Source organism: Panthera onca, chromosome A3, assembly GCF_046562875.1.
Source record: "Panthera onca isolate mPanOnc1 chromosome A3, mPanOnc1 haplotype 2, whole genome shotgun sequence".
Taxonomy (NCBI): domain Eukaryota; kingdom Metazoa; phylum Chordata; class Mammalia; order Carnivora; family Felidae; genus Panthera; species Panthera onca.
The window spans coordinates 138,743,950-138,756,897 of NC_138341.1; the positions used below are offsets into that span (position 1 = coordinate 138,743,950).

The 12,948-nt window shown below is 59.0% G+C and overlaps 1 long non-coding RNA gene across 1 annotated transcript; it reads left to right on the forward strand.

The window, feature by feature from the left end:
* The first annotated feature begins 7,061 nt into the window (after window positions 1-7,061).
* On the forward strand, window positions 7,062-12,633 carry LOC145715401 (uncharacterized). The gene is made up of 2 exons (XR_014137514.1): window positions 7,062-10,438; window positions 12,300-12,633. It is a non-coding gene; the product is annotated as an uncharacterized LOC145715401 (long non-coding RNA).
* The last annotated feature ends 315 nt before the right edge of the window (window positions 12,634-12,948 follow it).

The following is a 12,948-nucleotide window of genomic DNA, read 5'->3' on the forward strand; positions in this document are numbered from 1 at the left end:
GAATCTGTGAGGTTCGCCCCCACCATGGGCCCAGCGTGGGGGGAGGGGAGGAGCACAGGTGCGAGCCATGTGGTCGTGCGTGCGTCTGGTCCCACGAAGCCTCTACGACGGGGGAGCCGGTCCGGGCTTCCCGAGTCGGGTGGACCCAGCAAGAGGGCTTGGTGAGAACGGATGCCCCGGCCAGCCGCCCGGAGCCCCCAGGGAGCACCTGGGGTGGGGCTGTGGACCCGATTATTGGGGGATCCGTGGGATAAACGGAGACCCGGTGGGAAACACAGGTGGCCGGGCGGTGCCTTCGCCTGCCAGCACTGCACGCGCACACACGGACACACACACGCACACACACACACAGAAATACCTCCCACACACTGCTTGTTTCAAGCGTCACCCACCTACCTGTGCGCAGGTGAGGAGGCTCAGGGAGGCCACTGGGCCCAGGAGAGGCAGTCTTGCGGCCTGTGTGATTGGCAGTGTGCCAAGGGCAGGGGCACCACTGGGCAGAGGGGGGTGATTCCTCGCCCCTTTCCTTAGAATCACCTCTCTGACTTTCACTTGGGTTTATTAATGTTTGTTGAAGCCCCCAAAGATAATGTTGCCTGTGCTGGGGTGACCGTACCCGCCTCCCCTCGGCCCTGATGTTAACGATCAATTAAAAGCCCAGCAGGAGAAGAGGAGAGGCTGGGGACATCCGTGTCCCAGGCAGCTCCTGGGGCCCCCTTGGGCGGGAGGCTCGGGTCCCGAGTCAAAGCGTCCGGGAGCCCCTTCGGGCCCTGCTCATGCCGGGACCGTGACCCGACCCATCCATCGCCTGACGTCCGGCAGACAGCGAGTGCTTGAAAGCCGCCAGCACCCCGGGCCTTGGACACAAAGCTGTTGTTGGTGCCAAGCAAGGCAGAGGCTTGGCAAATGACCGGAGCCCGGGTGACGGGCACAACATGCTCTCACCCCGAACGAGCCTTTCCTGTGCCAGCTCTCAGCAGCGCGGGGGAGCCAGTCCCGGCCTCCGAGGGGCGCCGTGCAGGGCGGGGCTGGGGTGGGCGTTAGCGGGGGCCCCCGCCTCTCCTCCTCACCCTGTGGAGACACTGAGACAGACGGCAGAAGTGAGGGGTGGCCAGTGGGCCGCAGAGAGACGAGAACCCGGGGGGGCACCGGGCCCCTCGCACCCTGCCCTCACCTGCCCACGGCCACCAGGTCACCCGCGGAGAGGTCCCTCGGGGCAGGTAGGTGCCAGGTCCCTGCCAATGCCGGTGGTGGGGCAAGAGAGGGCCTCCCGCGGGCGTCTGTCCTGTGCCGCCCTCACTGTGACCGCGGGGCGGGCCCGTCGTCACACGAGGAGACGGGGGCTCCCGCAGGCCGGACGGCCCCAGCCAGGTGGAGGCAAGGACACGTAGCATGAGGACAGCGGTCTCGCCCCTTGTCCTCCGGGTGCAGCGCACATCGGGACAGGAGCCCTGCCCGGGGCCCGCTCCCAGCACTCAACATCTGGTGCAGACGAGCAGTGACAGTGGCCCTTCAACAGCCAGGAGGGGAAACGGGGCTGGTGGGGCCCCCCTGCCCGCCCGCCCCCACATCCTTGCTCTGGTTGGGCGTGGGTCCCGGAGAAAGAGTTGCGTTCAGCTGTGGTGTGCTGGCGGGAAGGCCAGGCCGCATGCACGTCAGGGCTCTCTCGACCAGCTCAGAAGGCCATAACTGGCAGCTTAAACGACAGAAACCCCTCCCCTCACGCTTCCAGAGGCTGGAAGTCTGAGACCACGGTGCCCCTGCCATCTGGTTCTTGGTGACGCCTCTTCCTGGCTTGAGACTGCGTTCCGCTCCCTGTGTCCTCAGATGGCCCCTCCTTGGTGTGCATGCGGATAGAGTGACCCATCCTACGGGGCACGAATCCCACTGGGAGGGCCTGTCCTCACGACCTCGTCTGCCCCTAAACACCTCCTGAAAGCCCCACCTCCAAATACCATCACAGTGGAGTTGGGGTTTCAACATAGGCACTTTGAGGGAACTTGGCCGGGGGCAGGAGGGTGGGGAGATAAACATTCGGCCCATAACAGATTCAAAAATCTTCAACGAATACTAGGCCATGAATCCAGCAAAAATAAAAATAAACCAACTAACCAAGTGGAGTTGTCCCTATGGTGTGTGGCTGGTTCCGTACTCAAGACTGCAGTCACCCTACCAACAGACCAAAGAAGAAAACCCATGAGAACATCTCAGTAGGTGCCGTAAGAATATTTAACTTCTCTTCGCGATGAAAACCCTCAGCACACTCGGAAAAGAAGGAAGCCCCCAACCTGATTAAAGGCATCTACAAAAATTAATAATAGTAGACAAGAAACCGTATGTATCTAACGTCACTTTATTAAATGCTTATTTATTTATTTTGAGAGAGAGGGAGAGGGACAGAATCCCAAGCAGGCTCCATACTGTCGGCGTGGAGCCCGACCCGGCTCGATCCCCTGAACCATGAGATCACGACCTGAGCTGAAATCAGGAGTCAGGATTTAACCGACTGAGCCCCCCGGGCGCCCCGGTAGCTAACATCGCTTTTAATGGTGGAAGGCTTAGACAGTGTAATGAGGCAATGACAAGCCGGGGGGACGCCACATTGGCCGGAGAAAAGACACACACCTGACTCTTCCCACGGGTGACGTGAATCTGTATCGAAAGTCCCCAAGAACGGACAAAAAGCTAGGAGAACTAATAAGAGAGCTTTGCAAGGTCCCCAGATACAAAGTCTCTATACAAAAATCAGTCCTATGTCTGTACACCAGCAACGAGCAATTGCAAACTGAAACTTAAAAACAGGGACGTCTGGGTGGCTCAGTCGGTTAAGCGTCCGACTTCGGCTCAGGTCACGATCTCATGGTTTGTGGGTTCGAGCCCCCTGTCAGGCTCTGTGCTGACAGCTCAGAGCCTGGAGCTTGCTTCAGATTCCATGTCTCCCTCTTTCTCTGCCCCTCCCCTGCTCATGCTCTCTCTCTCAAAATAAACATTAAAGAAATTTTTTAATAAAAATAGTACCATTTACAACGGCACCAAACACATATGAAATACTTAGACTTAATAAGTCTAATGAAATGAGTGTAAATTTTGTGAGTTGAGGGCCACAAAACACTATTATCGAGGTCAGCTAAAATGCACATAAATGGAGAGATGAACCATGTTCATGGATCGTTACCATGTTCGTTTCCCCCAAACTGGCCTATAGATCCAACGGAAGGCCAAAAAAAAAAATAAATAAATAAATAAAAGCGAAAGCACAGAATGTTTTTATGTGGAAGTTGGAAACCCAATCTTAAAACTTACAGGGAAAGGGAAAGGAGCTACAATCGCCGAAAGAAGGGTTTGAAAAGGAAGAACAAAGCTGGCAGGTTCTAACCTGATTTCAAGTCTTACTGTCAGGCTACAGTCATTACGAGCCTGTGGTATTTATGATACGATAGACACGTGGACCCACAGACACGTGGTCAATTGATTTCAGTGAAGATTCGAAGACAATACAGCAGAGAAAAGATAGTCTTTTTAACAAATGGGGCTGGAACAATCAGATATTCGTACGGAAAAAAAAAAAGAAAGAAAGAAAAGAAAAGAATCTAGACCGACACACTGCAGTGCACACAAAAATTAATTCAAATTGGTTCATTGACCTAAACAGAAAATCTGCAACCGTAAAACTCCTGGAAGACGGAAAAGGGAATTCTCGTGACCTTGGGTTAGGCAAAGATTTTAGATATGACACTTAAGAGCAGTGATCCATAAAAAAGCAAATTTGTAAGTTGAACTTAATAAAAATTAAGAACTCCAGCTTTTTCTGTGGCAGTTGAGACAAGGAACGAGGAGCTGACGGGGAGAAGACATTTGCCCTTCCCATTACCCGATAAGAAACTGGAATTCCGAATGTGTGAAGGGGTCTCAAAACTCGGTCATAAACAGCCCAGCTTTTAAAATGAGCAAAAGAGTTGAGCAGACGCTTCCTCCAAGAAGGTATATGGGCGGCAAGTGAGCACCTGAAAATGTGTTCAGGATCCTTAATTATCAGACAAACGCACGTTAACGCCATAGTGGAGATGCCAGCACACGTGGGAAGGCTAACTTCGTTTTCGTTTTATTTTGGTTTTTAGTTTTTTTAAGTTTATTTATTTATTTTGAGAGAGAGAAAGAGAGAGAGAGAGCATGCGCGGAAGGGGCGGTGAGTGAGAGAGGGAGAGAGAGAGAATCCCAAGCAGGCTCGGCTCCCGCAGCTGGCAGGCATGCGGAACACGGGAGACGCGGGCATCCCTGGTGGGAACAGCCCCTTTGGAAAACAGTTCGGCTTCTTACCCGGCCGGGCCCACGCGTGCCGCGCTGCACGCGACAGCCCCGCTCCTCGTGACTCGAGTAGTGAAGGCATGCCACCCACATACTCACAGGTGGGTGTTTGCAGGGGACCTATTTCGAATCACCCCGGGCTGTAAAGGACCCCAGCATCCTGAGAGTGATTGGGTGAGCAGGTGGCCATGCGACCACACGGCGACCTACTGACCCACCAGGAGGGAGCAGGCCACCGACGGGTGTGATCATGGCGATGAATCACAAAAGCGTCATGCTCGCTGGAAGAGGCCAGACCCACGATCCCGTCCAGCGCGGGTCCTCTTACACGACATTTTGGAAGAGACAGAACCACAGGGACGGACAAGAAATCAGTGGATGCCGGGCCCCGGGAAGAAAGGGGATTAATCGTAAATTAGTTCAAGGGGATTTCAGGTAATGGATCTGTTTCCTTTCCTTTTTTTTTTTTTTTTTTAACCTTGTTTTATTTATTTTGAGAGGGAAAGTGTGAGCGGGGGAGGGGCAGAGAGAGAGGGAGAGAGAGAATCCCAAGCAGGGATTTGAGCCCCCAACCCGGGGCTCAGACTCACCAACCATGAGATCACGACCTGAGCCGAAACCACGAGTCGGACCCTTAACCGGCTGAGCCACCAGGTGCCCCCGGTCTCTGCCTTTTAATGGGAATGTTTAACCCATTAACCCTTGATGTGATTATCCACGTGGCTGAGTTTAGGTCTGTCGTCTTCTGTTTTCTGCCTCTCTCCTCTGGGTTCGTTTATTTGTTGTAACGAATATTTTGCTTAGTATGGCATGGTCGGGCCTTCGCCGGCCTTTAGGCTGCCTCCTCTTCTGTCATTTTCACTGTCAGCACCCTGCGTCTTTACCCCCTCCCGTAAAATAGAGCGGGCTTGCGGATCCCGGCGCGTCCCCCCACCCCCCTCCCCGGCCCCGCTGGCCTTCGCGGTTGTCGCCCGTGTGTCCTCGACGAGGGCTGACAATCTCACCGCAGTGCGACCATTTTTTCAAAGGGGAGGGGAAGCAGACTCCTGTGTTTACTCAGGGAACCACATTTCTGTTGTGAAGGCGGCTCCCCCCACCCCACCCCTCCCCGGCGCTGCTCCCCACCAGCCCGGGGAGCCCCCGCGCCATTTCGGGAGCAGACGGTCTGCGGTGGGGGATTCTCTTGGTCTTCTTTCACCTGGGATTATCTTCACATACCTTCATTCCTGAAAGAGGTAGTCACCGGAAATGAAACTCGGCCAAAGCGCTTTTCTTTCCGCATTCCAGGCGCCGCTTCCCTGCGCCCCGTCTCCGCGACGTGCGGCGTCTGAATCACCGGACGGTGACTGCAACGTGTCGTTTCTCTCTAGCTGCCTCAAGACGTTTTCTTTGGTTTTCAGGGATTATTATGTTTCTCAGTGTGGTTTTCTTTAAGTTCGTCCTCTTTGGGATTCTCTGAGCTTCTTAAACGTTTTGACGCGTTTCTCTCACCAAATTGCGGATGTTTCCCGCCACTATTCCTTTGAATCCCTTCCCCACCTTTCTTCCCTCCGCCTGGACTTTCTGAGGTCGTGCCCGCTGGCCCCTGAGCCTCCACTCAGCTGTCACTTCCTGTCTCTCTTCTGCGGATTGGGTCTTTTCTGTTTATCTTCAAGTTCACCGGCTTTCTCTTTCATCCCTGTTTTGGATCCGAAAATACTCATTTGTTTCTTATGTTTCCTACCTCTCTGCTGAGAATTCTTATTAATTTCTTATCATACAGTGTGTGTGTGAGAGAGACAGAGAGAGACAGAGGTCTCACAAAACACAGTCAGGACACCAGCTGTAAGTACCTGCTCATACCCAGGGCTGGCATCTGGCCATCCATCATCCCTCCTCCTGAGGATTGATCTTTTTCCTGGGTTTTTTTTTTTTAACGTTTGTTTATTCATTTTGAGAGAGAGTAGAGGGGAGGGGCAGAGAGAGAGGGAGCGAGAGAGAATGCCAAGCAGCCAGCATGCTGTCAGCACAGAGGCCAACACAGGGCTCGATCTTAAGAACCGTGAGATCACGACCTGAGCCAAAATCAAGAGTCAGACGCTTAACCGACCGACTCACCCGGGGGCCCCCATTTTCCCGGTTTCTGTCGAGCGATTTTGTTTCACATCGTGAGCACTGGAATGCCGTGCTGCATAGATGCCGGGTCCTGTTTCAATCCTCCGGAGATGCTGGCATTGGTGGCGTGGAGGCGGGTTCACCTCGCCTTCTGTGGGCCTCACGCGTGCACCCTCCGGGGCTGTTCTGAGGTGGGTGCGGGGCCAGACACGGAACTAGGGGACCCTCTTGTCGGCTCCCTCCCTCCCCGGGTCCTCGCCCCCACCCCCCGGCCCGCAGGAGCCCCTCTCCCTGTTTCTCTCCCTGGAAAGGGGGGGTTTCTATCACCATCAGAGCCTCTCGCGTGGCCGCGCTGACCCGAGGCCGGGCCTCGCCTCCCGGGCAGAGCCGCCGGGAAAACCCGGAAGTTCTGCGCACGTCACCGCGTCCTCGGCAGAAGTTTTCGTTTGCATTTTGCGTGGATTTCCGTTGTGATTAGTGGAGGGATGGGCTGTAGCCCAATCCGCACCTTGGCCGCGTGGGAGACGCCACCTCTGTGCTCCTTCGAGGGTTTCCTGCCCGTGACCTTGCAGGAGGATCTTTCTGAGGCCTGAGGGCGAGCGAGCGTGGGCCCCCGCTGGGTGCGGGCCCCCCCCCCCCCAACCCCGGGCGGTGCTGGCAGCTCAGGCAGGTGGTGAGGACTCTTTTCCTGGCAGTTGGCCGGAGCTGACCCGCAACTGGCGGGGAGGCTGCGGCCAGAGGCCGGGTCGGGTGGAGTGGGGATCGGCCCCCTCGTGTCGACACGTCGCACCGGCATCCTCAGACGCGGGCAGCCCGGAGCGGCACACCCACGGCCGTGGGGACGGGAGGCGCAGGGCCGGACTCGGAACCTGAGCTGGGGCCTCCGGACCTCGTCCCCGCCCCGTCGTCACACGGAGGCACTGCCCCGGCCCCGCGTTCTCTGAGCTCCTCCAGCCGCTTGGGCCGGCTGAGTCCTTGCAGGAAGGACCCGGTCCCTTCGGCCCCACGCCGCCGCTCCGGGGCGGCTCGCTGATGGCGGGGCCGGTGAGCTCAGGGCTGGGGAGCGGTCTGGCCGGACCGCGGTGACTCAGTGCAGAGGAGGAGACGGGAGGCAGAGGCGTCGCACGCACACGGGGCAGGAAGGACGTGAGACATATGGGGCGTGACAGCTTAATGGCCTTTGGCTAAAGCGTCCCCTGAGTGTGCCAGCGCGGGCGAGGCTCTGTGCGGACGCGGACGACAATCCCCGTCACGCGGCGGCCGGGCGGGGACGGTGTGGCAGCCACAGTGCGCACACACGTGCGGGCCGTGCCCCCCCGTAGGACCTGCCCAGCCTCCGAGGGACGGTGGGCAGGCCGGGAGGGAGGGCACATCCGGATGGGGGTGAACCTGGCCCCTCCCTGCCTGTTCACTACGACGCCCACCTCCCCCGCGGGCCCCTCCCTGCCCCCCACCAGCGGGAGCCGGAAGAGGGGACAGCGAGGGCCCGCGGCCCCAAACCACACACCGGCCATCTGGATGCTGCAGCCTGGGCCACCCACACACTACAGTCCCTCCAGATCTGCTGTCCCTTTTAGGGGAGAATAGTGAGGTCAGGAAGGACCTGGGCACCCCCCCCCCCGAGTCTAGAATAAGGCCACGTCCCCCGGGCAGCGTTCCCTTGGGGCCAGGGCCGTCCTTCTCCACAGCTGCAGCCCCGTCAGCCCCCATCAGCACCAGCCGGCATCTGTCCTCCAGTTGTCACCCTTGCTCTTGCCTCCGAACTCAAGGCCTGACCGTCCGGCTCCCGCTGGCCCGTCCACTAGCGATCTCGGGGGCGCCCCTCAACCCGTGTCCCAGCCCACTCTGCCAGCTCCTGCACCCCCCGTCGGGGCTCCCCCGCCTGGGTCTCCTGCGGGCGAGAGCACCCCCAGGCAGCCCTGCCCCCCTTCCCTCTCCCCTTGTCATGGACACACAGCACCCCACCCCGCATCTGGGTGGAACCCTCTGATCTGCTCTGATGAGATCACTGGCTGCCCCGGGGCCCCGCCAGTGCGTCTGGGCCCCCTCCCCACGCCACCCCCGAGCTCCCCTCTGCAGCCCCCGAGAATCCCGTGCCTCAGCCCCCCTGTCTCCTCTCTGGGGACCCTGGGCCGGGCCGGCTGCACGGTGTGGGTCTGCTCACGGGTAGTTACGTTCTCACCTTTGCGGTGACCGGTGACCAGGGAACTCCCCCACAGAGCCCTCGGCACACCTGCTGGGGTCACACAGCCCGAGGGGCCCCCGTCTTGATCCAGTGTGGCAAACCACATTCCCTTCAGCGACCCATGTGTGCCGACTTGAAACTTTGAACGGTAGAGGGGGAAGTGCGTCCTAAAGGTCAGCTTTCCAGAGAGTGCTTCCAAATAAGAGAAGCCTATAAAACGGGCTCTTTGGGATTTTGGCAGGAAGCTCTCGTCCCAGGGGTTCGCTGTCTTAGGGGAGAGGGGAGAAGGCAGTGTCTTGAGAATTCTCAGGTTCAGGATCTCAACGAAGAGGTCAACCGCGGACTGAGGACTCACAGCGTGGTGGGGGGAGGTCACATCCTGGCAGCGGAGAGCCTGGGGGGCCCAGCTCCTCTGGGCCGTGAGCTCCGGAGGCCAGGTGGGAGGGCGGGGGAGGGCGGGGCCCACGTTCAACCACAGACACGGAGGGACTGGGCGCTCGGGCCGCATGAATGTCACCCCATTCACTTTTTAATCACAAATACAAAGTAAGGTACTATTATGTGCCAGATAATGTCCCCAGCAGGAAACAGTAGGCACAGACCTGATGGGAACAGGAAGAGTTTTGGGGTACAGGGGCAGGGGTAATGGAGGCCCTCACCCATGCGGGGTGAGGGGAGCTTTCCCCAAGGCCAGACCTACGTGTGCAAAGGCCCTGTGGCAGGAGACGCACCATGTACCCAGAGCACGTGTGGGCGAGGTTGGAGGGAGGTGAGCCCCCAAGGCCAATATTTGCTTCAACCAAAGGATGTCAGCTAGGCTGCTGCAGGAGATGCTTGTCTAGCAAATGCCACTGTAAGACCCCCAGGGCCTCCCCCGACAGCCCACGGGATCAGCCCCCAGATGTCCCAGGGCCTGCCCCCAGACCTCAAACGTTGTTCCCATGACTACCCATCACAAGCACCGAGCCTCAGGTTGTAAGATGACCTCGTGTGTTGCTCTCAGAGTCTGTGGGCCAGGGCTCGGACAAGCCACACAGGGACCTCCTTCCTGGGTGGGGGTGGGCGCTGAGCCACTAAAGGGGCCCAAGTTCCGCCACGGTCCCACCAACTGCCTGGGCTCTCTGTTCCTTCCATTTCAGGTCTGTGCTCAGCAGGAGCGTGATTCTTCAACCATGTACCCTGGGGGGTTGGGGGGACACCCAAGGGGACACCTGTAGGAACATGTGCCCCCCCCCCGAGGTTGGCCCAGGACCAGATTGGGACCGGGGACCCCCGGCTCAGAGCCTGGACGCGGGAAGTGTGCGCACAGCAGGCTGAGCCAACACAGGTCAGACTCTCCCGCAGCCCCCCCCCCGGGTGTCCCAGGTAAGCGCCCCTGCCCCACCAGCCCGGGCCGACCTGTAGGTCACGGCAGGTCACACGCTGCCCATCCTGGCCCAGCAGTGAGGGAGGCGGAAGGAGGGCAGGGTCTCAGCCCAGGCTGGAGTCGGAGGGCAGGGCATCGGAGAGCGCGGGGTGGGGGGAGGCGGGGCGGGGTGGGGGGGCTAGGGGGAAAGCCCTGCTGGCCTTGATCCTGGAGGCACAGGCCCTGAAGCGGTTTAGGACTCGGGACTGCAGGGTGGCGGGGCCTCCAGGGCGCTCCTGCCCCACCAGCCGCGCCCCCTGGTTTCCTTTCAGTGCCGGGCAATGCTCTGAGCCCCTCACTCCTCCCCCCGCAGCAGGCTCTATGCTCAGCACCCCCTCCTGTCCTGGACGGTCCCCAGGGCCAGTCTCCTGCACCGACAGTGCTCAGTGTCCAGAGCAACCCCAGTGTAGCCAGCTCCAGGCACCGACTCACTACCCTGTCTGCAGAGGGTAAGTTCCGGGAGAGGCTCAGGGGCGGGCAGGGGAGAGGCAGGGTGGGACGGACAGAGGTGGAGTGGGCGGGCCCTGAGAGGGAAGATGGAACTGACGGGACCCTTCGGCCCCGGACACCTGCCAGCTCCCGTCACGCCCCCTCTGGGACCCTGTTGGGGTCCGATGTCCCTCCCCAGCCACCCCTGCGCTTCAGCATCTCTCGGAGATGGCCTGTCGTCCACTCCTGGGGTTGGCACTCGCCCGGGCTCTGGGCCAGGTTGCCCCGCAGGCCGGTCCTTGTCCTCGTGGGGCAGGGACATACAGGCCCAGCTCCATATCCGGCGGGCCGCAGGGGTGAGCGGTCAGGGAGCCCAGCGGGCGACCGGGGAGCCCACAGTGGCCCTTCTGAATGACGTTTCTCGTATTTACCGTCCGCGCTTCTCTGAGGTCACGCTGTGGCCTCCTAATAGGCCGGCGTCCCAGGGAAATTCACACTTTTCCACTTTGGGGAAGTGCAGCAAAAGCACCCTCTTCCAGAAGGTTCTTCCCCACACCTGTGGTAGCCGCCTTCTAAGACACTCGTGGAGGCTCGAGCCTCACTGCCACGATCTCGAGTGAGGAACAGAGCACTTTCGGGTGACACCCTCTTCTAAACGTGACCACTCATTGTTTGGCCTTAATGCAAGCGCGAGACACCGTCTGCCATCCCGCCACCGGGGCAGACTCTCTGGGCCCTGCTCCGGCCAAGTCCCAGGTCATTTCCCGCTGAAGACCGGGAGGGCCGCTGTGTGTCCGTCCTGGGCCGCACGTTTAGGTAATTTTACAAATTCGTTTCCTCCTTAAATACCATTCAAGGGAACTAGCAACAGTCACCTCCCCGAAGGGTTCCTGATGGGTTACACGGGCCTCGTCCATCCTGCCCGTGCCCCGTGTCCCTCGGCCCCAAATGCAGGGCCAGCCACGGCCGCGTTCGAACATCCGCTCGCTCTGCGTCACTCGCCTGGAGAATTATCGTGGGGGCGCGAACGCTGCGTCTCACGCTGTGTAACGGTCTGGGTCGGGGCTGAGGGCGCGTGTCCTACCCTTGCCTCCTCGTGGCCTCCTCAGCAGAGTTCTGGGCTGCAGGCCCAGCGGGGCCGGGGGCTGCTGGGGATCCCTTCCCCTCTGCAGAAGACCTTAGTGGAGGGGCCCCCCTCTTACGGTGGTGGACTGGTTTTGCCTTGGGGGTCCACCACTGCTCTTCCAGCCACGTATTACAGGCTCGGCTGCCTGGCTGCCATCCAGGGTGGGCACGTGACCCGGGGTGGGGGGGTGATTCGGGGACTGCATCCATGTCCGTGAAGTGGGTTCTTGAGGACAGAGCCGATGTGGGTGGGACAGAGAGAGGAGAAATCTCATCTTAGCAATACATTTTAAATCCTTTTTAAATAAAATGTTTATTTTTGAGAGAGAGACAGAGCATGAGCAGGGGAGGGGCACAGAGAGAGGGAGACACAGAATCCAAACAGGCTCCAGGCTCCGAGCTGTCAGCACAGAGCCCGACTCGGGGCTCGAGCCCACAAGCAGGGAGATCATGACCTGAGATGAAGTCGGACGCTCAACCGACTGAGCCACCCAGGCACCACACCTTCTAAACCCTTGATCAAGCCGTACCTGAAATCAGCCTGCCCTGACCTTCCGGGTTGTGTTTTCCGCCACCTGCAACCGAGGGAGGTTGGCCAGCCTGTGTTCAAGCTGAAGGGGCAGGATGGGGCGGCGTGGGCTCGCTGGGCCCACGCCAGGCAGCGGAGAAGATGCCATGACCCCATCGTGAGAAAAGCCTCTGACAAATCCAAGTTGAGGGACATTCTACAAAACACCGGTCCAATCCTCCTTACAGCTGCCAAGGTCGCCAAAAACAAGGAAAGTCCAAGAGTGTCCCAGCCGAGAGGGGCCCGAGGAGACGTGGTGACCAAGGGTCATGTGGTCCTGGCACAGAAGGAGGACAGTGGGACATTAGCAAAGCCCGTTTCCCATCACGGGTTCACACGCTCCTTCCCTGTGACAAACGTACCATCGTGACCCAAGACGGGAGCGGCAGGGCATCTGGCTGGGGGCACATGGGGACTCGCCACCCTCTCTTTGCAGCATTTCTGTAAATTGAAACCCTTCTAAAATTTTCCATGTGTGTTTAAAACAGGAAGGAGAAAAATAAATCACAACTTGAAAATTTACTGAGGAGATACGGTTTCGCAGACACCAGTGAGCCTTCGGTTTGATGTTACACATTTCAGCTCTAGAAGAAGGGAGGGGCTGGGAGGCGTGCGGCTGCCCCGCGTGGGTCTGGAACTTTGTTAGGTGTGCAAGCAGTCCACGCAGCCACAAAATCCCACAGCGAGAAAAATACAGGTTCCCGGGCCGCCCGAGGATGAACGGGCAGGGGTTGTGTGGGCAGACACGCAGTCGGGCTTGAGAGCCCTCGGCCACGAAAAGGATGACGGTTTACATTGACGGCTGTTGTACGGTGAACAGCCAGGGACAGGAGGTGG